Here is a 25,100-nt window from a genome sequence, read left to right on the forward strand (position 1 = left end):
TTATATGCATTTCTAAGTATTATTTCTCCCCTGATCTGATCGTTTGGTTCAGTGGCTTGTTCATTGTTATTGTCTTTTGATATTTCTTTTTTGTCCTATTGTGGTTGCCGTTTGCATTGCCCTTACTAACATTGCTTTACACTGCCTGCATGGACAGCATTGCCCTCAGACGGCGCCGTGTCGCTCTGCGCATGCGCAATGACGCGCATTGCATCATGACGTCATCGTGCTCCCGTTTTTGGCGCGAATTTGCCTGCAGGTAAGAGGGTATTTAATGGATGATATTCACTATATTTATCCTTGAAAAAGAACGCTGCGACGTTCGAAACACGTTGGAAGTGCCCTTTTATTCTATTTTTGATTCTGGGTCCTTCCTGCTCCGTTTTTGCTTGTGCGCTCTGTCTCATCGTTTTATCCCTGCTTACTACACCATTGGAAGCTGCACAGCCTGCCTACCACTCCTAGGATTTGTGAGTATTTGCTTATAATTCAGGGGAACCTGCAAATGAGACTGATTGTGGGTGGGCTAGTACCATCTACCACCTGTCTTCAGGAGGATAGTACCCATACAAGTGGTTATTATGTACTACCATTAATATTATTACTCATTCCTATTACCTTGGATAAAGTGGTTTTGGCTTACAATATTCTTGATTTCCTGGCATTGGAGCGCTTTAGCCTATTTTTTCTAGGGTGGAAGGAATGGATGGTGGCCCTCTACACAGGCGGCACACTTAATTCGAGTACGGCTCATTCCGCAAGCCGGGATATGTCCCGGCTTGCGAGCCACACTCCCTCAGCGTGCCGCGCATCACCGATGCGCGGTCACGCATCATCGGGTGCCTATGCCGCCTGTACGCGTGCCCAGGGCTCCCCGAGGGAGCCCTGGTGTCGCGCGGATGTTAGGACGGCGGCGGGACGTTCCGGGGGACCCGGCGGACCCGGTAAGGAGAGGGGGAAGCCCCGATCGGCGGGCCTCTCCTCCGAGGTTACTGCTGCGGCCGAGAACGGGCAAATGCTCGAATAAACTCGGCCGCAGCAGTATATAGGATACTGGCAGCTTTCTGAAAGGAACAACAACCTCCCACTGGATCTAGAAAACAAGAAGAGACGAAAGCGCCCGATCCTAGTGTATTATGATAAGCACTCACAAACATAAAAAGTATTCAAGCATGTAATGAGTAATACTCATTCACCAGACGCTGGAAACTGCTGCTCCGCTCACACGTCCTGCTCCCACGAGTTGTATGGCACCTTTGAGCTACCGTCCACAGGAGCTCCAGAGAGTATGCAGCTACTCCTGTTTTCAGCCGGAAACAAACTGTAGTGAACAGAGGTTCCGGATAGGAGGAAGGGAGATGGTAGGACCATGGGAACCAAAATCGCCAGTGTGTAACCATGAGGTGGCGTCCCAAAGTCCCAGAACACAGCGCGTCAGCGCGGGGCAGCGTCACAGATTCCCAGAGTCTGAATGAGAGTCCCAGATAGAGAAAAGGTCTGGTGCAGTGACCGTCACTAGTTAGACTTGTATCCCTACGCGTTTCTTCACACCTAGGTGATTTCATCAGGTTTTAAGTGACGGATGTACGTTATAGGTATTTATATTTACATCCACCAATCAGCAGAGATCATGACTAGTTAATTATTTGCATAGATAAATACAATTAATTAATGGCTGTATGTCCCAATAGACCCATACAAAAATAACATTGTCAAATAGAATTAAATCATTGGAAATATACATAGTTATGACCACAAAAGGAAACATATATACAAATTCATGTATAAGTGTGTATATTTTTGTTTGCACCTTTTAATATGTACGTGTGTATTAACCAGGCTATATGTTATTTGAGCAATAATTAACAATTCATAGAATTGTGAAAATGAGCCTATATTAATTGCATCAATTTATATTGCCACTTCTTACAACATGAATGTATATATATATGTGTATTAGTTATATTTTAATATTTTAAAATACACAGGTACCAATGTAAACATAACAATAAATCCAAAATTTCAAAAGGAAAAATGGAAGAGGAAAAACAATAAATGTATTATATTGATCAATCCAATCATTCAATCCTCCCATAAATTTGAGATGGACGCTAGCCACTTGACAGTGGTAAGCAACCTCCCAAATGGGCTACTAGAGGAGGATAAATGATTGAGATACATTTATGGTGTATTTGAAAGGATAACATATTCGAAAGAACCTACTCATACATTGCTCCGATCAATCTATTAATATTTTTCGGAGTGTCCATGACCATGCAACAGAGTGTACGAGTGATAGATAATATTACATGGGTATTAATGATTGTAGTATTGTTATTTATATTAATAATAATAAAAAGTACCCCAAGGTATATATTTAACCCATAGTGTATTGAACCATATATTGTAATTTAATATGTATCTGAAATACTAATATTAATGTATCTTTCAGATGAAGAGAAAAGAAACCTCAAGCAAACAGAGACTTTGTATCCGAGATCACAAATATTGCAAACTGAAAAGAATGCACTATACAGCAAAAACAAATAATTCGCTGTCAGTTACGGAGGAAATCATTTTATGTGTTCTAATCTGTGAAAATATATATATCTCTAATAACACATAAATAAATGTACTCCAATTTATAGATGCAGAGTACATGAGATTATTGTATATTATATATTTCTATATAAGGTGATATTAATATGTGTAAAATTAACATAAATATATATAAAATAATTTTTTATTTTTGTTTTATATAGTGAAGTGATTTATATTAAGTATCTTAAATCTCTAATAACATGTAAATGTATATACTCCAATAAAAAAAATATAATAATAAAGAGTATACAAATGTATACTACCAAACAATATTATATTTCTATATAAAGTAATATTAATGTGTGTGAAACTAACAATAAATACATTAAATCTTAATTTATATGGCGAAGTGATGAGTATTATTATATATTTTAATTCATGACCTATCTAATAAACAGACTTGTGAGGAAGAGACTCCATGAGACAGACACAGAGGGAACATGTCAAGCATGTTCCACCCAGACCTCTATATCATATCACCAAGGGAGAATTGACCTATCAAACTACAGTACTAATATCAATACAGGCAAACAGGAAAACGAAATTCCAAAATTCAAAGCTCAGCTGTAGAGAGTCAGTGTCCAAAATGTATAATATACTCATGAATGATATACCAGATTTGTTGTACTGGATGCAATAACTCCACTCTCTAAGAATCTGTCTCCAAATACAGTATATTCCTACATGTGGGGGACCTGTGTAATAAAGGTGAGGCTCAGTAAATAATGTCTGGCCCCCTATGCACAGTAAATTGCCGTCCCCCTGGAGAAAGACAGAAAATATAGAGGTATAATTCCAAAACACAATGAGTGGAGTGGATAACTCACAGTTGGGAGCTGGTGTAGTCCAATACAGCGTGCATCACGTATGTAGATAACAGCAGCAAAAGTTCCATAGAGGACCCCGTGTCTGCCGCGACTGATATAGGAGTCCCCCTTCTCCAGCTGATCAATTACGTCATTGAAAAAAAGCACGAAATCACCATGCTACAATCTGATTGGCTCAAGGAAGAGCCAATGGGATGAATAACATGCTAATGTTATTCTCGAGTCAGGAGGCAGTCCCAATCAGATGCCTATTTGCATGAAACACACAGTCAGCAATACTATTGCGTGGTAGTTAATATGAATAGCAATCAACAAATTTCAAAAGACATAAAACAACATTAAAAACATTATTAACATTAACATTATTATTATTAAGATGACATTTAGTGCCATTGAACATATAATTAGCCACCCTAGAGGTGGAGATAGAGAATCTGTCCTTAATTGTCGTGAGATGCACTGGATTTATACCCTTGGGACTTTGGCTCCCAGAGTTATGAACATTGACTGGGAATTAAAACATTTTTTTAAATAAATTATATTGAATTTTCGTTAATATATTTTTTACATTGTCTATTTTTACATTCATTAATTTTCATTATTACATTTTATTATTCATTACTTTTTTCATTTTTTATTTTTTATTTTTCATTTCTACTTTTCATTCATTTTTCAATTTTTATTTTTTATTTTCTACATATTTATTTATTTACATTATTCATTTCACTATTCCCCGTCAATATATTCCATGTGTATCTCTCCTAAGTTTTCCTAGAGGTATCTTCCATACATATTGTTGTTATATTATGTACATCCACAACTCTATTTTATACTGTGTGGACTATTATGTTAAGTCTACCAAACTATGGTTATAAGTATATGTTTTACTATTTTGTATCTCGTTATCTCTCCATTCTACTCCCTAGATTGCTTATAATGCTGCCATTTTTAATGTTGTTTTATGTCTTTTGAAATTTGTTGTTTGCTATTCATATTAACTACCACGCAATAGTATTGCTGACTGTGTGTTTCATGCAAATACGCATCTGATTGGGACTGCCCCCTGACTCGAGAATAACATTAGCATGTTATTCATCTCATTGGCTCTTCCTTGAGCCAATCAGATTGTAGCATGGCGAGTTCGCGCTTTTTTCAATGACGTAATTGATCAGCTGGAGAAGGGGGACTCCTATATTAGTCGCGGCAGACACAGTGTAAAAAAATTCTCTTTGACAAAGGGTGACGGCCCGAAACGCGTTAGAGAGACCTTTTACTCATCCACTACCATGATGTCAATCATGGAATAAAGGAGTTTTAACTTTCTTCGGTGTGTAGCCCCCTCCTTTTCATTCCTGTGCTCCGGTGCCTCCTCTATGGAACTTTTGCTGCTAATATCAATACAGTCGTTTAAACCAGATGGACTAAATATGTTAAGAACATAAATCCAGTAGGTTTCTCTTAGATTTAACCATTTATGTCTATCCCCGCTTAATAGAGTAGATTTAATACTTTCTACGCCCATCACTACTAATGTAGCTGGGTCTATATTATGTTTCAACTGATAATGGTGAGATAAACTGTGTGTTTGTAGTCCATGTATTACGTTCCTACGGTGTTCTAAGAACCGTGTACTTAAAGGACGTGCTGTCCTCCCAATGTATTGTATACCACAGGGGCACATAATAGCACTTTTCCTGGGTTGGTTTGATGCCGGGGGGCTCCAGACCTGATACCCAGTAATATCAGCACAGAAGCCCCCCACATGCATCCAAAGCAGGAAGAATGCATTAACAGCCCACTTCATTACCTTAGCGGCTAACCGCTAAGGCAATGAAGGGGTTAACCATGCAGTACTAGGCTTATTGTGGGGAGCGGGCATGGATGAAGGGGGTATTTGGCCTTTGGTGGGTGTTTAGGGCTTGCGGGGGGGGGGGGGGGGTTGCAGGTGAACTTAACCCCTTCATTACCTTTGCGGTTAATACCACAACGGTCATGAAGGGTTAAGCCCTTCAGCTACCCACCCGCAAGCCCTAAGCACCCACCGTTGTGGCGAATACACACTGCACCCATTTCCGCTACCCACAATATATATATATATACATATATATATATATATTACGCCAACAACCACCTACAGTCCCTAACATTTTTGGGATGCACAGCAATCTATAGGCTGGGGGTGGCCCTCTGGTGTTCCCCGCAGGTGTCCCCGCTTGCCTGCAGTATCAAGTCTGTACCCCAAAAAAATAAGTAAAGCACACATACATACTTTTAAATAAATAAACCCCCCACCAGCCCTCTAACATATATAGTAATAGTAATGGGCCAAATGACTATTATCCACATATGGATAATAGTGCATTTGCCCATTTAAAATACATGAATCCCAATAAATTAAATAAAGACATCTTGCACTCACCCTTGGCCGCCAGCCACGATGAAGGCCATCCTCATCTTCATCACCGTCCATGGCCTCGGGTGCTGAAAAAAACACACAAGCATAAAAAAAGCAAATGTTATGTCCCCTAACCCCTTAATCACCGTAGCGGTTATGAACCGCTACTGTCATTAAGGGGTTAACCCATCCTCACCCACCACTCTGGAGGCCTAAGCACACCCCCCCCCACTACCGATCCCAGTGAGGCATAACCACCCGCACTTACCCCTACACACCGGGAGGCCTACCCTCCCTCCCTTGGGGGCAATACCCCCTACCCCCAATACTCACATTCAAAACAATACACACACCCGCAGGAAACATAACAATAATGAATATACTATACATAACCCATCCACACCATATAGCAAATATATTCTGGAGTTACTTAACCCCTTAAGAACAATAACGGTTAATAAGTGCTAAAGTTATTAATGGGTTAAGCCACCCTGCATCCATTCATTTGTAGACTGGCTTCATCATTCACATATTTTATATATATATATAATTAAATATATATATATATATATATATATATATATATATATATATATATATATATATATATATAATGAAAATATATGTATGATGAACCAATCTACAAAGAAATGGTTAAGGATAGCCATGTACAAATTGAAAACATCCCATCTCAAATTTACAACATCACAGCCAAATTAAAAACAAAGCCAAATTAAAATTAAAACACATATCATACAAGAATACAGCAAGCACCTATCCAAACCAGTAAATAGCAAATGGTAATAAAACATACAATTGAATAATGTGTACATGATGCAAATAATATTTCCATCATGTACACAATAGCAATCAATGCTCCAAAACAAATACACGATTGAAAGTAAACATTGAATATAAACAAAGCAAGAAGACAATAATAAATTACCAGCACACAATTTATGCCATCCGAAATACATTACAAGCAAATCTAAACCCAAAACCCTATTCACTATTGTAATGTTAAAACAAAACCATTCCGAAAATAAATCTATTTCTAACTAACACGATCATACACAATCTAACTTCAAAAAAGAATCCACAATAAAAAATAAAGGCACGGCCCCTAAATAAATCGATATAATTATCATCATCTGAAAGGACATAAGTAATTCAAAATAACATTGCACACACAAACTTTTAACCAAAAAAGGGAAAATACTTGTACAAGACATGAAAAAATGAAAATAACATTTGCAAAACAACCCTTTAATAAACATGTATATAGCTCCATAGGGATATATATACATACATGGGCATTAAATGGACATTAAAAAAATAAATCTGACATGTTAGAAACAAAAAAAAACAGTTTCAACTTAAATAAAATACATTTCTTTAGTGTACTTACCATTAGATGACCAATGACCGACTTCCGGGGGAACCGCTGTGACGATAGCCTACACAGGTCTATTAATATTACACAAAAATAACTGGGTTTGAACTGAACGAGGCTTAAGATATAATAAAGTGATTTTATTCCTTAGGATAGGTGAACACACGAATAATACAGTAACAGACAAGAAGTACACTTACTTAGGGGTTGGGGAGTGAGAAGTATGATGTAGCATTTCTCTCAGCAATCAGGTAATCATTCAGGTGATATCAGGTAACCATATCAGCAAACGAAGACAAAGGATATAGGGTCGACAGCAGTTTATAAACCTTTTGTCCCTCTATCCTTAACATTAAGTACCTGTGATTGGTTTTCAATTACCTCCAGCCAATCTTTAATGTGGGAACACATTTTAATACATGCCCCCCTGCTAGCTGGCACAGGCGCAGTAGAACTCTGGGGTCTCATTTCTGTAGCCCCACATATGCAAATGGAATTCCAGCCAGTCTACCCATTTGGATCTCTGGCAGGAAAACCTTTGTTGGAAGGTGTTAAATGGGACACTTAAAACTGCTCTGGTTTGAGCCTTCTCCGCCCTCAAATAAACAGGGAGGGTGACAAAACCCTTTGAACAATACTTAAGTCCTAGACATTGCGTCGCCTCTAGGGCCATCTGCTACCCTGGTATGCAAAGGAATTTCCTCTGGGTCTTTGTCCATACCTTGGGACACAGTATTAAACATAAAACATAAATGTATTCAAATATCCAGTTTCGTTGGGTCTAGCAGGTCCAAACTTCCCAGTTCTCATTGCCAGAACTGGGACACCATATGGTCCAAAAAGCGACTTGCTACGACCTTCATAACCAGAGATACACAAATGCACATTAAATCATTTTTCACTTTAATACAAAAATCTCCGCTAAAAAAGAAATCTCAGCTTTTCACTAAATCCCCATTGAAAACAACGGGCTTCTCCGCCATAGACTTTCAATGTTAAATTGCCACCATTGAAGTCAATGGGGTTTCTCCGCCATTGAAGTCTATGGGAAAAGTCCCGAACTTTCAAGGGGGTCCATACTCCGTCGGGTTGGTCCAGGAAGGTCAAGGATGGTTCTGCAGTGATGCCGGAGCAGTGACGGCAGATACCCCAAACCTTGATCCGCTGGGCCCTCCGGAACCGGAGATATGGAGTACCAAATTTCAGCTTTTTCCACTTAGTCATTTTTCTGAACTGTTTCTGCCGCCGCCGGCAAAGCCTATGGCGCGACCCACTCCATCTGGTTCGACCCTTATCGGGGGTCCAGGATTCAGGGACCCGGTTGTGGTCAAATTGGGGGAAGCCTAGGAACTAGGGGCAAAAATAATTTTATTCCTAGGGGCCCTAGAATTGTTTATTCCCACGCCACTTGACGTTGACCTTGACTTGTAAGTGATCAAAGCTCTCCTATTGAAAATGTATCCGCTTTGCGGTTTGCGGTCTGGACGGCAGCCAACTTGTTCTTCGAAAGTTACCTCGAGGAATCTCCATTGAAGTCAATGGGCCCATTGACTTTCAATGGGAAACCGCCGCTCTCCCTCTCGGACGCCACCTGCTGGTCTTTACAGGAAACAGGACTAAAACAACAAGATTCTCCATTAGAATGCATTGAGCCCTAATGGCGGCCAATGGGGATCTGCAAAATGGTGCCTGAAAAGGCGGGAAAATTACACAAAGAGCTATAATCATTAAAGGACTACTAACCCTTGTGCTCCCGGATGGATTCTAGTGTGTGTGATGCAGACACTGATTAAACCAGACATTACAATGGAACAGGGGAACAGGGGGAAATACATTTACAGGTTATAACAAGGGTTAAATCACAGTTCTGAACCTCAGCCCAGTTAACCCCTTGTCTCCCTGGTGAGGTCAGGGGATGGCCAAATGTGGTGCAACCCCTTTAATACCGGTCCACCCCCTTTCTCCCTCTACACCTCCCCTTCTTAATGAGTGTCCTGTGGCCCACTGGCCCTACCGGGGAGTGGGGCACTGCTGGCACCATTAATGAATTCAGTCTCAGAGGGATAGTCCTGGCGTGAAAGTCCATCAGCATTGCTGTTTTCACTGCCCTTTTTGTGCTGAATGGTAAATTCAAATTCTTGCAAAGCCAAGCTCCATCGCAGCAGTTTGGCATTTTCCCCTGATACCCTCTGTAGCCAACTCAGGGGGTTGTGGTCTGTGATGACCGTGAAAGCCCTCCCATAGACATAGGGCTGGAGCTTTTTGAGTGCCCACACAATTTATTTATTTATTTATAAAATATTTTACCAGGAAGTAATACATTGAGAGTTACCTCTCGTTTTCAAGTATGTCCTGGGCACAGAGTAAGACAAATAATACATGGTTACAAATACAGTTACATAAATGAACAGGGTATACATTATATACAAGACATTGCATGCACAGTTAAAGAAAATATATATTATGAGCGTATGAAACAGTTACAGACCAGATTAAAGTGTGAGACAGCCGTAGATTTGAAAGAACTATAGCTGGTGGTGGATGTGAGAGTCTCTGGTAAGTTGTTCCAGTTTTGGGGTGCACGGAAGGAGAAGGAGGAATGTCCGGATACTTTGTTGAGCCTTGGGACCATGAATAGTCTTTTGGAGTCTGATCTCAGGTGATAGGTGCTGCATGTGGTAGGGGTGAGGAGCTTGTTCAGATAGCTGGGTAGCTTGCCCAGAAAGTATTTGAGGGTGAGACAGGAAAGGTGAACTTTGCGCCTAGACTCTAGTGATGACTAATTTAGTTCTTTGAGCATTTCGCAGTGATGTGTGTTGTAGTTGCATTGGAGAACAAAACGACAAATTGAATTGTAGAGGATGTCAAGTTTGCTAAGGTGGGTTTGAGGAGCCAAGCCATATACTATGTCTCCATAGTCAATAATTGGCATTAGCATCTGCTGTGCAATACGCTTTCTGACCAGGAGACTTAGGGAGGATTTGTTCCTGTAAAGTACCCCTAGTTTGGCATAGGTCTTTGTTGTCAGGGTATCAATGTGCATCCCGAATGTTAAGTGGGAGTCAAACCATAAGCCCAGGTATTTAAAACTAGTGACAGGGGTTAGGGTGGTGTTAGCGTTGGTTCTAATCAGGAGCTCAGTCACTGGAAGCTTTACAAATTTAGTCTTGGTCCCAAATACCATTGTTACAGTCTTGTCAGTGTTTAAAAACAGTTTGTTTTGGGAAATCCAGTTTTCGAGTCTCAAAAAGTCAGACTGAAGTATGTGTTGAAGGTCAGAGAGGCTATGGCTGTGTGCATATAGGATTGTGTCATCTGCATACATGTGTATTGAGGCTTCCTTACAAGCTGTGGGAAGATCATTAATGAACACTGAGAAGAGTAGGGGCCCCAGAACAGAGCCTTGCGGGACACCACAGGTGATATCCAGGGGGTTGGAGTTAGAGCCTGAGATGGACACATGTTGGGATCTTCCTGATAGGTAGGACTGAAACCAGTTTAAAGCATGTTTCCCTATTCCAGAGCTCTGGAGTTTGTTAAGCAGGATAACATGATCAACTGTGTCAAAAGCCTTTGCAAAATCTAGGAATACTGCACCAGTGAGTTGTCCCCGTTCCATTCCACACTGGATTTCATTGCAAACTTTTAGCAGGGTAGTTACGGTGGAGTGTTTGGGACGAAACCCAGACTGGAATTGGCTAGGGAAATTTGTCTTGGTGTAGAAATCGCTTAATTGGGAGTGGACACATTTTTCCATAACTTTGGATAGAATTGGGAGAAGTGAGATTGGCCTGTAGTTTGAGACAGTGTTTTTGTCCCCACTTTTGAAGATTGGGACAACTCTGGCAGTTTTCCAGGTCTTAGGGATATGGCCTGCAGACAGGATAGAGTTGACTATGGACGCAATTGGTTTGGCAATGGCTGGGGCACCAAGTCGTAGGAACCTAGATTGTAGTAAGTCGGGTCCACATTGGCTGCTTAGTTTTAGTTTGAGGAGCGCTTGTGTAATCTCCTCTTCAAATACTGGGCTAAATTGAAAATTGTGGGCAGTGTTGGGAGGGGGTGGGACTGTAGGGATACTCCCAGGATGAGATTCATGTTTGGGGATTGTGCTGCGTTTCGCTAATAAGTTAGTGGCACACCCCACAAAGTAATCATTGAATGCATTTGCAATGTCAGTGGGGTTTGTCAGAGAGTAATATCCCCCTTAGTGATATTACTTGGTTGTTGATGGTTAGGAGGCTGGAATATATTGTTGATAACCTTCCAGAAGTTAGCTGGGTTTGATGTATTTTGGTGGAGATTGTCAGAGTAATATTGTGCTTTTGCATGCCTTGTTTGCCTTGTGCACATGTTCCGCATGCATCTGTAGTGACTGAGATCCTTGGTAGTGCCAGTTACTTTGTAGCTTTTCCACAAGGCATCCCTGAACTGGTAGAGTGCTATAAGGTCATTTGTAACCCATGGAAGGTGGGCCCCCCGTACCCTTATTTTGCGTAGTGGAGCATGGGTATCGCAGAGTTTTAAGAACTCGGATTGGAAATAGTGGAGCGCAGAATCGGGGTCGGGAATTAAATCGAATCTGTGCCATGGGCAGTTAGTAAGATCATCCAGAAACTGTTGTGGGTTAAAGTTTTTAAATGTTCTAGTGAGAACTTTAGGGCTTGATTGGGGCGGTTTAATTTTTCTTACACAGTACACTATTGCATGGTCACTGAAAATGTCAGGAAGGATGCCAGAGGATTGGCTTCTGCTGGGGTTTGAGGAGAGAATCCAGTCTAGCAAGGAATGGTTATGCGATTTCAGGTTTATCCGTGTGGGTTGGGAAATGAGTTGTGATAGGTTAAGTGACTTGAGTTGTATCTGGATTTTGTGGTTTTTAGGGTCAAGCCAATTGAAGTTGAAATCCCCAAGAACTAGCAGCTCACTCTTCTCATTCAGAGAGGAAATGGAGCCAAGAAATTGGGTGATATCAGTCAGGGATTGTAGAGGGGCTTTAGGGGGGCGGTAGATGCCAGCGAGCAAGATGGGCTTAGAAAAGGGGAGGCAGATTTTGCCAACTAGAGTTTCAAAAGAGGGTGGGCTTGGTGGGCAATTTAACAGGGTAAATTGTAAGGTGTCTGCAATATAAAATAACACCCCTCCTCCTCTCTTTGACCTATCTCTCCTAAAAATGGAGTATCCCTGAATGGCAATATGTGCATCAGGGGTTTTAGGGGTTAGCCATGTTTCTGTAAGAACGATGGCTTTGGGTTTATGCATAAGGCACCATTCCCTTAGTTCATCCAGTTTGGGCAGCAGGCTCTGAATATTTATATGGGCGACAGATAGCCCTTTTTGGAATTTAAAGGTGGAATTCTCAGGGGCATGGGACAGAGCTGAAATGGGAGGACCTGGGTTAGGTTCAATATCACCTGCTAAAGAGAGTAATAGTATGAGTAGAAATTTGGTTAGTTGTTTGCAAGTTGTAGATTTGTGGTGTTTGCCATTAGAGTGAGCAGTGGTTGGTGTGCTGGTTTTTAGAGTTCTCCACCAACATTCAGTAGATAGTGCAAAGCTTTTGAGTAGTCCAGGGTGTATGGTGATGTTGGGTGTGGGCCAGGATGGAGGAGTTTGTAGTGGATAGATGGAGTAACATCTCCATGAGGCCAGGAGAAAGAAAAAAGTTAAAATACAGAGCAGGTTCATGATGCCAGAGGTAGGCAGTGCTGCAAGGAGCTGTTGTGAGTAGAGTGAGTGTGAGCAGACTAACAGCAGGTGTGTGCCTGTTCCTTGTCAAATGTTTAGCTGTATTGCAATGCTAGAGTCAGTTCAGGGTTTCAGTGTATTGTGCAGTCAGTTTTGGGAGAGACTGCAGTAAATAAGTTGTAAAGGGGTGGGGGGTTGTAATAGGCAGGTTAGCAAGCTTGGGATCATAGTGTGATCTGAATAGCTAACCGTTTGTTGTCTTGAGTTAAAGAGTGTGCAGTAGATCCAGTCCCCAGTCACCTCTAGTCAAACTGTAGCCTAACTGTATTTCTCACTTAAAAACCTCACTTTAAATGCCTCACAGTCTAATGCAGTTCCTGCCCAATGCAGCAAAGGTGTTGGTATTATATAGAAAAAACAGTCACATGACCCTCCCCCTCCCCAATCTGTCAGCTTGTTCAATTTGGTCAATTAACCGCACAGAGTTAAGAGGAAAAAAACAAAAAAAAACTTTTTACATTCAAACATACTAACTTATATCAATTCTACAAGGCCACAGTCAGGCTTTTACACAGGATTTGCACAGCATCAGGAACATACTTATATCAATTCTACAAGGCCACAGTCAGGCTTTTACACAGGATTTGCACAGAATCAGGAACATACTTATATAAATTCTACAAGGCCACAGTCAGGCTTTTACACAGGATTTGCACAGCATCAGGAACATACTTATATCAATTTTACAAGGCCACAGTCAGGCTTTTACACAGGATTTGCACAGCATCAGGAACATACTTATATCAATTCTACAAGGCCACAGTCAGGCTTTTACACAGGATTTGCACAGCATCAGGAACATACTTATATCAATTCTACAAGGCCACAGTCAGGCTTTTACACAGGATTTGCACAGCATCAGGAACATACTTATATCAATTCTACAAGGCCACAGTCAGGCTTTTACACAGGATTTGCACAGCATCAGGAACATACTTATATCAATTCTACAAGGCCACAGTCAGGCTTTTACACAGGATTTGCACAGCATCAGGAACATACTTATATCAATTCTACAAGGCCACAGTCAGGCTTTTACACAGGATTTGCACAGCATCAGGAACATACTTATATCAATTCTACAAGGCCACAGTCAGGCTTTTACACAGGATTTGCACAGCATCAGGAACATACTTATATCAATTCTACAAGGCCACAGTCAGGCTTTTACACAGGATTTGCACAGCATCAGGAACATACTTATATCAATTCTACAAGGCCACAGTCAGGCTTTTACACATGATTTGCACAGCATCAGGAACATACTTATATCAATTCTACAAGGCCACAGTCAGGCTTTTACACAGGATTGTATTGTATTGTATGTCTTTATTTATATAGCGCCATTAGTGTACATAGCGCTTCACAGTAGTAATACATGTGGTAATCAAATAAATAACAGATAATATAAATAACAGATCATGGGAATAAGTGCTTTATACATAAAAGTAACATTTCGGAAGAGGAGTCCCTGCCCCGAGGAGCTTACAGTCTAATTGGTAGGTAGGGAGAACGTACAGAGACAGTAGGAGGGAGTTCTGGTAAGTGCGTCTGCAGGGGGCCAAGCATTATGTATCGTGTTTAGAATATCCACAGTGCTATTCATATGCTTATTTAAGCAAGTGTGTCTTAAGGTGGGTCTTAAAGGTGGATAGAGAGGGTGCTGGTCGGGTACTGAGGGGAAGGGCATTCCAGAGGTGTGGGGCAGTCAGTGAAAAAGGTTTAAGGCGGGAGAGGGCTTTAGATACAAAGGGAGTAGAAAGAAGACATCCTTGAGAAGAACGCAAGAGTCTGGATGGTGCATACCGAGAAATTAGGGATGAGATGTAAGGAGGGGCAGAAGAATGTAAAGCTTTAAAAGTGAGGAGAAGAATGGAGTATGAGATGCGGGATTTGATCGGAAGCCAGGAGAGGGATTTCATGAGGGGAGATGCTGAGACAGATCTAGGAAAGAGTAGAGTGATTCTGGCAGCAGCATTTAGGATAGATTGTAGGGGAGACAGGTGAGAGGCAGGAAGGCCGGACAGCAGGAGGTTACAGTAATCAAGACGGGAGAGAATGAGGGCCTGAGTCAGAGTTTTAGCAGTCGAACAACAGAGGAAAGGGCGTATCTTAGTTATATTGCGGAGGAAAAAGCGACAAGTTTTAGAAATGTTTTGAATGTGAGGGGCGAATGTGAGAGAGGAGTCGAACGTGACCCCTAGGCAGCGTGCTTGGGCTACTAGTGAATGATTGTAGTTCCAACAGTAATGTGGAAGGAGGTAGTAGGGCCAGGTTTGGGAGGAAGTATGAGGAGCTCTGTTTTAGCCATGTTGAGTGTCAGGCGTCGGAGGGCCATCCAGGATGATATAGCAGAGAGACATTCAGAAACTTTGGTTTGTACAGCATCAGGAACATACTTATATCAATTCTACAAGGCCACAGTCAGGCTTTTACACAGGATTTGCACAGCATCAGGAACATACTTATATCAATTCTACAAGGCCACAGTCAGGCTTTTACACAGGATTTGCACAGCATCAGGAACATACCTGTGAAGAGAATGCAATTAGATCCATGTCATATCAGCTGAGGTTATTGGTCAAGCACTCATTCTCAATGGTGGCATATGCCACTTCCCTGGGGAGCAGTTTGCGACTTAGATACACCACAGGGTGCTCTTTGCCGTCGTCCCCCACCTGGCTCAACACAGCCCCCACACCAAAGTCTGAGGCATCAGTTTGTATAAGAAAATGCTTGGTATAGTCTGGAGCAGCCAGTATAGGGGCTCCAGCAAGCACAGTTTTCAGGGCCTGGAAAGCAGTTTCACAGGCAGGAGTCCAGGTAATAAGCACAGGCAGTTGCTTCTTGGTCAGATCAGTCAGGGGTTTGGCCAGGACGCTGTACTGTGGGACAAATTTCCTATAGTACCTTGCGGTGCCCAAAAATGCCATGACCTGTTTCTTGGTTTTTGGAACAGGCCACTCAACTATGGCTTCTACCTTGGCTGGCTCTGGTTTGAGATGCCCTCCACCCACCCCGTGCCCTAAGTACAGGACTTCTGCCATCCCTACCATACACTTTGTGGGTTTTAAGGTAAGCCCAGCCTCCCTGATCCTATCCAGCACCGCAGCTACATATCCTATGTGGGATTCCCAGGAGTTACTAAAGACAGCAATGTCATCTAAGTAAGCCCTGGCATAGCTCTGCATCCTATTGACCAGGCGTTGGAAGGTAGCCGGGGCATTCTTCATCCCAAATGGCATCACCAAAAACTCATAGAGGCCACATGGAGTGATGAATGCTGACTTCTCCCTAGCCTCCAGGGTCAGGGGAATTTGCCAGTAACCTTTACTCAAATCCATGGTGGTCTGATACTTTGCCCCCGTGAGTTCATCTAGTAACTCATCCATGCGGGGCACGGGGTAAGCTTCTGACACCATCCCAGCATTGAGCAACCGGTAGTCCACACAAAACATGGTGAGCTTGTCTTTCTTAGGCACTAGGACTACTGGACTTGCCCAAGGGCTCTGAGACGGAGTAATAACCCCTAGGGTCAGCATCTCCTCATTCTCTCTCTCCATACTTGTCTTGACCTCTTCTGACACTCTATAAGCGTGCTTATGCAGAGGTTGCAGATCCCCTGTGTGTACTGGGTGTTTGGTGAGATGTGTGGTCCCTGGCATGTCAGTGAAGAGGGCGCTGAACTGAGCTAGCATGTCCCTGGCTTCTACCTTCTGCCTAGCACTTAACTGTGCCCCTATCTCTACCTGCTCAACAGTGTTTCCTTGCTTTGCCTCCCCTAGGATATCAGGCAGAGCATTGCTCGCCAGATCCTCCAGCAGTGGGCTACAAATGGCCTGCACTGCTCCCATACTCGGTGCTCTGTACTCTTTCAACATGTTGATGTGGTATGTCTTGTGCCTCTAAGGCGCTACCTGTACAACATAGTTGCACTCATTCACCTTTCGGATAACCGAGTACGTCCCAACCAGGCAGCCATCAGCTTGTTCTCCCGAGTGGGTTTGAGAACAAGTACCTGCTGTCCTGGGATGAATTCTCTGCTACGGGCCTGCTGGTCATACCATTGCTTTTGCTTGGTCTGAGCAGCCCTGAGGTGGTCCTGGGCCACCCCCATGAGCATCTCTAACCGGTCTCTGAGATCTACCACATACTGGATCACTGAAGCATCAGTAGCGGTAGTCTCCCCTTCCCATCCCTCATGGAATAGGTCCAGAGGTCCACGTACCCTGCGGCCATATAGTAGCTCGAAGGGGGAGAAGCCTGTAGATTCTTGCGGTACCTCTCGGTAGGCAAACAGCAAGTGCTGCAGGTGAATCTCCCAGTCTTTCCCCTCCGCCTCTATAAAGGTCCGAAGCATCTGCTTCAGGGTCCCGTTAAACCTCTCACATAATCCGTTTGTCTGGAGATGGTAAGGGTTAGTGCGCCGGTGCTGTACACCGCACGCATCCCAGAGACAATGTCACAGTTCACTCATGAACCGCGACCCCTGATCGGTTAGGATCTCACTAGGGAAACCTACCCTAGCAAAAATGTTCCGCAAAGCTGCTGCCACTGTCTTGGCACTTATGTGCCAAGCGCTACTGCCTCAGGGTACCGGGTGGCAAAATCCACCACGTGAGGATGTAGCGCTTCCCTGACCTGCTAGGAATCATGAGGGGTCCTATCAGGTCCATCGCTACATTCTGGCAGGGTTCCCCTATTATCGGTAGGGGTCTCAGGGGTGCCTTCACACGGTCGCCCGCCTTACCTACTCGCTGGCAGGCATCACAAGAGCGGCAGAAATTGCTCGCATCTCGGGATGCCCCCGGCCAGTAGTAACGCTGCAATAACCGGGCTCGCGTCCTGGTGACCCCCTGATGTCCCGCTAACGGAATAGAGTGAGCTACCCGTAACAATTGCTGTCGGTACCCCTGGGGCACTACTAGCTGTCGCTTACCGGTCAATCCCTCCTCTATCCCCGGGTTCCCTTCTTCTCTGTATAGGAGTCCCTTATGCCATAGGCAGTGTTCAGTGCCTTCCCCTGCCTGAGATTCGGACGCCCAAAGTCTCACGCCGGCCAGGGTAGGGTCTGCCTTCACTGCCTCCCTAAACTGGGCTCCTAAGTCTGGCCACCCCCAAGTCATGTCATTGTAAGGGGAAGGGGACAAGGTAAGGAGGAACAGTAAGTTAGCCTGTGGTTGCAACTGATCCTGGCTTACCTCCCCGGGCTCCTCTGTGCCCTCCGCTAACGTTGGTCCCAAAGGCTGGGGAACTGGAGTGGCCGCCACCGGCATTGCCGCGGTCTAGCTCCTGGTAACCGCCGCCACTGCAGCGGGCTGGGGCACACGGTCGTAGGTGCAGGTCATCGGTCCCAGGTCGTTGCCCAAAAGAATTTCAGCATCCAAACCGGGTAAAACCCCCACCTCCCGCACACCCTTGCCCACCCCCCAATCCAAAAAGATGCGGGCCACCTGCAGGAAACGTGGCTCTCCGTCGCCACAGTGATCTGCATCCCAGGGCCTGGGAGCAATTCCTCTGGCCGGACCATATCAGGTCGGATCAAGGTCACTGCAGCTCCTGAATCAAGCAAGCCGACTGCTTGCCGGTCACCGACTGTGACCGGGGTAAGATGTTTGCTCCGGCCGTCCGTCTGCTGCAGGTCTGCGCTGAGATGTCCTCCACTCCTGGCTGTAGGCACCGATGAAACCGGGATAGGGGTGACATGGGACGTCTCGCTGGGAGTTGTTTCCATGACCGGTCCTGGTTCTTTGGTGGAAGCCACCCGCACGCGGGCTACCGGCTTCGCAACTGGGGTGCGTTGCCCTCGATAGGGTCCATTGGAACGCAGGGGTTCCGGGCAATCTGGTCTGAGGTGACCAGTGCTGTTGCAATTGTAGCACCGGTGCTCATGCCGGAGCTCTCCCGCCTTCTGTGACCTGCTGCCCGCAGGCGGCTTTTGGGTCCACTTGGGGGTACTCACAGCTTTCTTGGCCGGCACCGGCGTGATCGCCGCTTTGGCTGGCGCCTTGGTGGTCATCTGGGAACGGCTGACCACATAGTCATCTGCCATCCTCGCCGCCTCGGTGTAGGTCTTGGGCTTTTTATCATACACAAAAGCCCTCACCGCTGGTGGGCACTGCTGCATGAGCTGCTCCTGAAATATGAGGTCCAGCAGGCGTTGGTAGGTCCTGGCCTCAGAGCCCTCCATCCAGTGTAACCCGTACAAAGCCATGCGGGTCACATAAGTGACATAGGTCTCCTGAGGGTGCCTCTCCTCCAGCCGGAACTTACCCCGGTAAGCTTCAGGGGTAAAAACGTGCTGAAACAGCAAAAGTTCTTTCAGGTGGTCATAGTCATCAGCATACTCCTCTGTAAGAGCCATCAAAGTCTGTTTAGCCAAGCCAGAGAGTAGCGGGTCCAGGCGTGCAACCCTATGCTGGGGGAGCACCTTGTACCGCCGGCACTGCGTTTCAAAGTTCCTTAAAAACATGTCAATCCGATCAGTGCCCTCCACATACTTGGTGAGACTGTGCTTGTCCAGTTGGAGTTCATCTTTGGGGGGTCGGACCGGGGGGCAATAAGTGGGTCTGTTCACTGCCATAGAGATAAACTGTAGCCGCTCCTCCGGTGTCCCTCGGTCTCCCCACGCTGTAATCAGTGCCAACATTTCAGGGGTAAACGGACTGGTAGCCGCAGCTGCCAGTACCCCTCCTGCTGCACTCCTCCTGGGAGGTGCACTTGTTCCCTTCCCGGGATTCTGCCGCCCTGCACTGGGTTCAGTCCCTGATATCCGGGCGGTGGTATAAGAGCAAGCTGAGCCGTCTCCAGAGCTTCTGGATGCTCGGCTTCATAGGCTGTGATTGCGGCAACCATGTCCTCAACTTCCTGGTCTGCATATTCCAGTCCATAGTCACGGCACTTTTCTTTTAGCTGAGTTCTAGTTCTCAGGTAATAGATGCTCTCCTCTTCACTCATGGTTCTGGGTCGCAGCAGTGAGGTGGTGTGACAACTTGCGTTACTTGTTGCACTACTGTGTGTTCAATATCTTTAGTCCCAGGAACTTGCAATTACCATCAAGTTCCCACTGGATCACAGTACCCCGCAGAATACTGTAATCCAGGTCCAGTTCAGTCCCGCCGCTGCCACCAGTTTTATTAATATGCCTGTGACGATAGCCTACACAGGTCTATTAATATTACACAAAAATAACTGGGTTTGAACTGAACGAGGCTTAAGATATAATAAAGTGATTTTATTCCTTAGGATAGGTGAACACATGAATAATACAGTAACAGACAAGAAGTACACTTACTTAGGGGTTGGGGAGTGAGAAATATGATGTAGCATTTCTCTCAGCAATCAGGTAATCATTCAGGTGATATCAGGTAACCATATCAGCAAACGAAGGCAAAGGATATAGGGTGGACAGCAGTTTATAAACCTTTTGTCACTCTATCCTTAACATTAAGTACCTGTGATTGGTTTTCAATTACCTCCAGCCAATCTTTAATGTGGGAACACATTTTAATACATGCCCCCCTGCTAGCTGGCACAGGCGCAGTAGAACTCTGGGGTCTCATTTCTGTAGCCCCACATATGCAAATGGAATGCAGCCAGTCTACCCATTTGGATCTCTGGCAGGAAAACCTTTGTTGTAAGATGTTAAATGGGACACTTAAAACTGCTCTGGTTTGAGCCTTCTCTGCCCTCAAATAAACAGGGAGGGTGACAAAACCCTTTGAACAATACTTAAGTCCTAGACATTGGCTCGCCTATAGGGCCATCTGCTACCCTGGTATGCAAAGGAATTTCCTCTGGGTCTTTGTCCATACCTTGGGACACAGTATTAAACATAAAACATAAATGTATTCAAATATCCAGTTTCGTTGGGTCTAGCAGGTCCAAACTTCCCAGTTCTCATTGCCAGAACTGGGACACCATATGGTCCAAAAAGCAACTTGCTACAACCTTCGAAACCGGAGATACACAAATGCACATTAAATCATTTTTCACTTTAATACAAAAATCTCTGCTAAAAAAGAAATCTCACCTTTTCACTAAATCCCCATTGAAAACAACGGGCTTCTCCGCCATAGACTTTCAATGGTAAATTTCCGCCATTGAAGTCAATGGGGTTTCTTCGCCATTGAAGTCTATGGGAAAAGTCCCGAACTTTCAAGGGGGTCCAAACTCCGTCGAGTTGGTCCAGGAGGGTCAAGGATGGTTCTGCAGTGATGCCGGAGCAGTGACTGCAGATACCCCAAACCTTGATCCGCTGGGCCCTCCGGAACCGGAGATATGGAGTACCAAATTTCAGCTTTTTCCACTTAGTCATTTTTCTGAGCCGTTTCTGCCGCCGCCGGCAAAGCCTATGGCGCGACCCGCTCCATCTGGTTTGACCCTTATCGGGGGTCCAGGATTCGGGGACCCGGTTGTGGTCGAGTGGGGGAAAGCCTAGGAACTAGGGGCAAAAATAATTTTATTCCTAGGGGCCCTAGAATTGTTTATTCTCACGCCACTTGACTTTGACCTTGACTTGTAAGTGATCAAAGCTCTCCTAAAACAACAAGATTGTCCATTAGAATGCATTGAGCCCTAATGGCGGCCAATGGGGACCTGCAAAATGGTGCCTGAAAAGGCGGGAAAATTACACAAAGAGCTATAATCATTAAAGGACTATTAACCCTTGTGCTCCCGGATGGATTCTAGTGTGTGTGTGATGCAGACACTGATTAAACCAGACATTAAAATGGAACAGGGGAACAGGGGAAAATACATTTACAGGTTATAACAAGGGTTAAATCACAGTTCTGGACCTCAGCCCAGTTAACCTCTTGTCTCCCTAGTGAGGTCAGGGGATGGCCAAATGGGGTGCAACCCCTTTAATACCGGGCCACCCCCTTTCTCCCTCTACAACTGCTATGTCTGTAACAAATCCTAAAACAGGAACCAGGAACCCATAAAATACAAAAACCTTTGTAATCCAATGTGGTGTCTTCTTTCTTGTCTTTATTATTCATACCGTCTGTGGTCTTATTTTCGTGGTTTTCATTACCGTCTGCGGGGTCTTTGGGGTCTTCTGGCTTCTTCTTCTGCGACGCACTGTCCATCTTTTTCAGAGGGGAGGTCCTCTCCCCAAGGTGTCTAGCTGGAAAATGAGACGACATAGACTTTTATAGGCCTATGACGTCACATTTTGCATCAAATGGTTCTCATGGTCCTGATTGGGCCGTGAAAAGCATGTGATTTTGGTTAAGGAAAATAAATGATGACATCATTTAAAGGAAATGAAGCCAGCCAATCAGAATGGCTGCGCTTCATTTCCCTTTAACATGACGTCAACAAAACAAAAATGGCGCCGTCACATGGGACTAGAGGCAATGAAATCGTGGGAACTTCATTATATTGCGGTGGGCTGTCTCTTTGTTACCTGGATTTCCCTGGTTACCATATATATATATATAGTCAGGTATGGAGATTAGCACTCACGTGTTGATGCAGGAGGCAGATGCTTGTCCCATAGAGAATGTGTAGACAAATGGAGACCAGGGGATCCTGATAGCCAAAAAGAGACAGCACACTGCAGGTTTGGTATCAAAAAAGTGTATTCAGTAACACAAGGCCGCCAGCGTTTCGGTCCTCCCAACGGGACCTTCCTCATGTACCAAACCTGCAGTGTGCTGTCTCTTTTTGGCTATCAGGATCCCCTGGTCTCCATTTGTCTATATATATATAGTCAGGTATGGAGATTAGCACTCACGGTTTTGTTGCAGGAGGCAGATGCTTGTCCCATAGAGAGTATGTAGACATATGGAGACCAGGGGATCCTGATAGCCAAAAAGAGACAGCACACTGCAGGTATGGTATCAAAAAAGCGTATTCAGTAACACTAGGCGGCCTTGTGTTACTGAATACACTTTTTTGATACCATACCTGCAGTGTGCTGTCTCTTTTTGGCTATCAGGATCCCCTGGTCTCCATATGTCTATATATATATATATATATATATATATATATATATATATATATATATATATATATACAGAACTTAAAAGCAGCGCCTTGTTGGGGTATGACTATGTGAATGTTTTATGTAAAATTAATATTGTGTATTAAGGATGTATGTGTTACTAAGTGCCTATCCTAGTGGGCAAGTGTGAATCATATATAAAGTGTACAGAATATATTATAATATATAGTGGTATGTGACACCCAATCAATATAATGATGCAATATAGAACAAATATTAGAAAAATGATAAAAAGAATAAAAAAGATATATGAAAAATAAAACAATGAAAAATATATAAAAAGAGGGTGAAAACCAGTCCTCAAAATGAATGTCCAATGATGAAAAATAAAAATAGGTGTTGGGGGTCTCCGGCTGCTCTCAGAGGATTAACCACATCCGAATGGAATCTGCAGAAAAGAGAGAGGAGAGAGCGCACGCCCCATAGTGTAAAACCGTAAATTTATTGAGGGGGAGGGGAAGGGGGGGGTAAAAAATGCACTCACAACGGTACAAGTATTAAAAGCATATTGTGATTATAATCACCACCATCCGGTAACTTTAAATTGTGCTGTGGAAGACCCTCGGTCCCGAGATTGTATGAACCACGCTGTTTGCAAGATTTCCTGGGCAGTTGGATAATAAGGAAACGATTTCCAAAGATCCCAGGAGAAAGCTGCCTTGCTAGTAGTTCTCTGCGGTATCCGGCGCTCGAATCAATTCCTGCTGCGCTCCGTGATGACGTAATGTCCGTGCGTCGACGTGATGACGCTCCCTGACGCGTTTCGTCACACACGGGTGACTTTTTCAAAGGGTTGTGGTGTAGAGTAGAATGTCCACATATATATACCCTAATGGATAGTTAATAATCCCTACAAGCAGCTGAGTATAATCGTTGGAGTAATTAGAGCCTGAGTGGCTTATAAAAGGTGAATAAAGATATTGTAATGAGAGAGACACACACATATATGAATTAGTGCTATAGAAACTAATGAATTCTATCTACATTCTGAAAGGCATGTGAAACAGATTATGCAATGGATTCAATCTTCAGTGGACATACCAATACAAATAATACAAAGATATTATAGTTTTCAAAGATATTATAGTTTTCAAATAATACCCATATATCATGAAGGTTTTAGAGCTAACATGAATATTACTAAATATAGAATTCGATATAAAAAACAAGTATTTTCCTAAATTAATTAGTACCAATTGATATTGGGCAAAATATAACAAACAACGAATTTATAACAAACAACGAATTTATCCTAGAATTTCATTTGTAACTTAGAACATGCCCCGATTGAAATTAAGCATAAATTTCTTATAAGTAAGGCTTATATGCCTAAAAGTATCAATAGATATAATAGATACAATGCAATTTAAATTCCCTACAGGTTATTAAAAAAATATATAGAAAAATATATATATGTACATGGTTGCTATAGGTATAAAGATCGAGGAAAAAGACAACAACAACAACAAACATGTTTGTAAAGGAAGTGGGTAATACATGAATATATCTATATATGGATTATCTCCTATTCAGACACAATATATGGTCTTGATTATGAATGTGGTTATATTAGGTTGATGTTTGTAAACCTTAGGGTCCTATGTACTAATATAGTTGATTAAAATTATTTATTTATTTATTTTATTAGTATATCTATCTATTAGTTTTTATCATTAAATGATTAAATTTAAGATTAATGTTAATGATAAGGACCCAAACGTGTACAAATTTGTACATTATTTATAATATCAAATGTTGTGAAAAGGGTAATTTTATAAACCACTATATAGGACGAATAGTCTCAAGGAACCCAATTTCATAGTTTATATTTTATATGAAATGCAGCATACACACATATACACATATATATATATATATACATACATATACATATGCATACCATGTGACTGAATAATTAAACATTTGGATGAATGACCAATACTTAAAGAACAAGGATGGATCTAGGTGAGATCCAGACAAAAAGATGGCAGAGGATACAGAGGAGGCAGTAGAGCAAGGAGGGGTGTCCGCGGGAAGGACTAGACCAATGTACTGACATCTAAGCATTCATTTAATCCACCAGGGGTCAGGGTACCCAGCTGGTGGATCCAGAATGTTTCTCGC

The sequence above is a fragment of the Ascaphus truei genome, chromosome 3 (genome assembly GCF_040206685.1).
Source record: "Ascaphus truei isolate aAscTru1 chromosome 3, aAscTru1.hap1, whole genome shotgun sequence".
Lineage (NCBI taxonomy): Eukaryota > Metazoa > Chordata > Amphibia > Anura > Ascaphidae > Ascaphus > Ascaphus truei.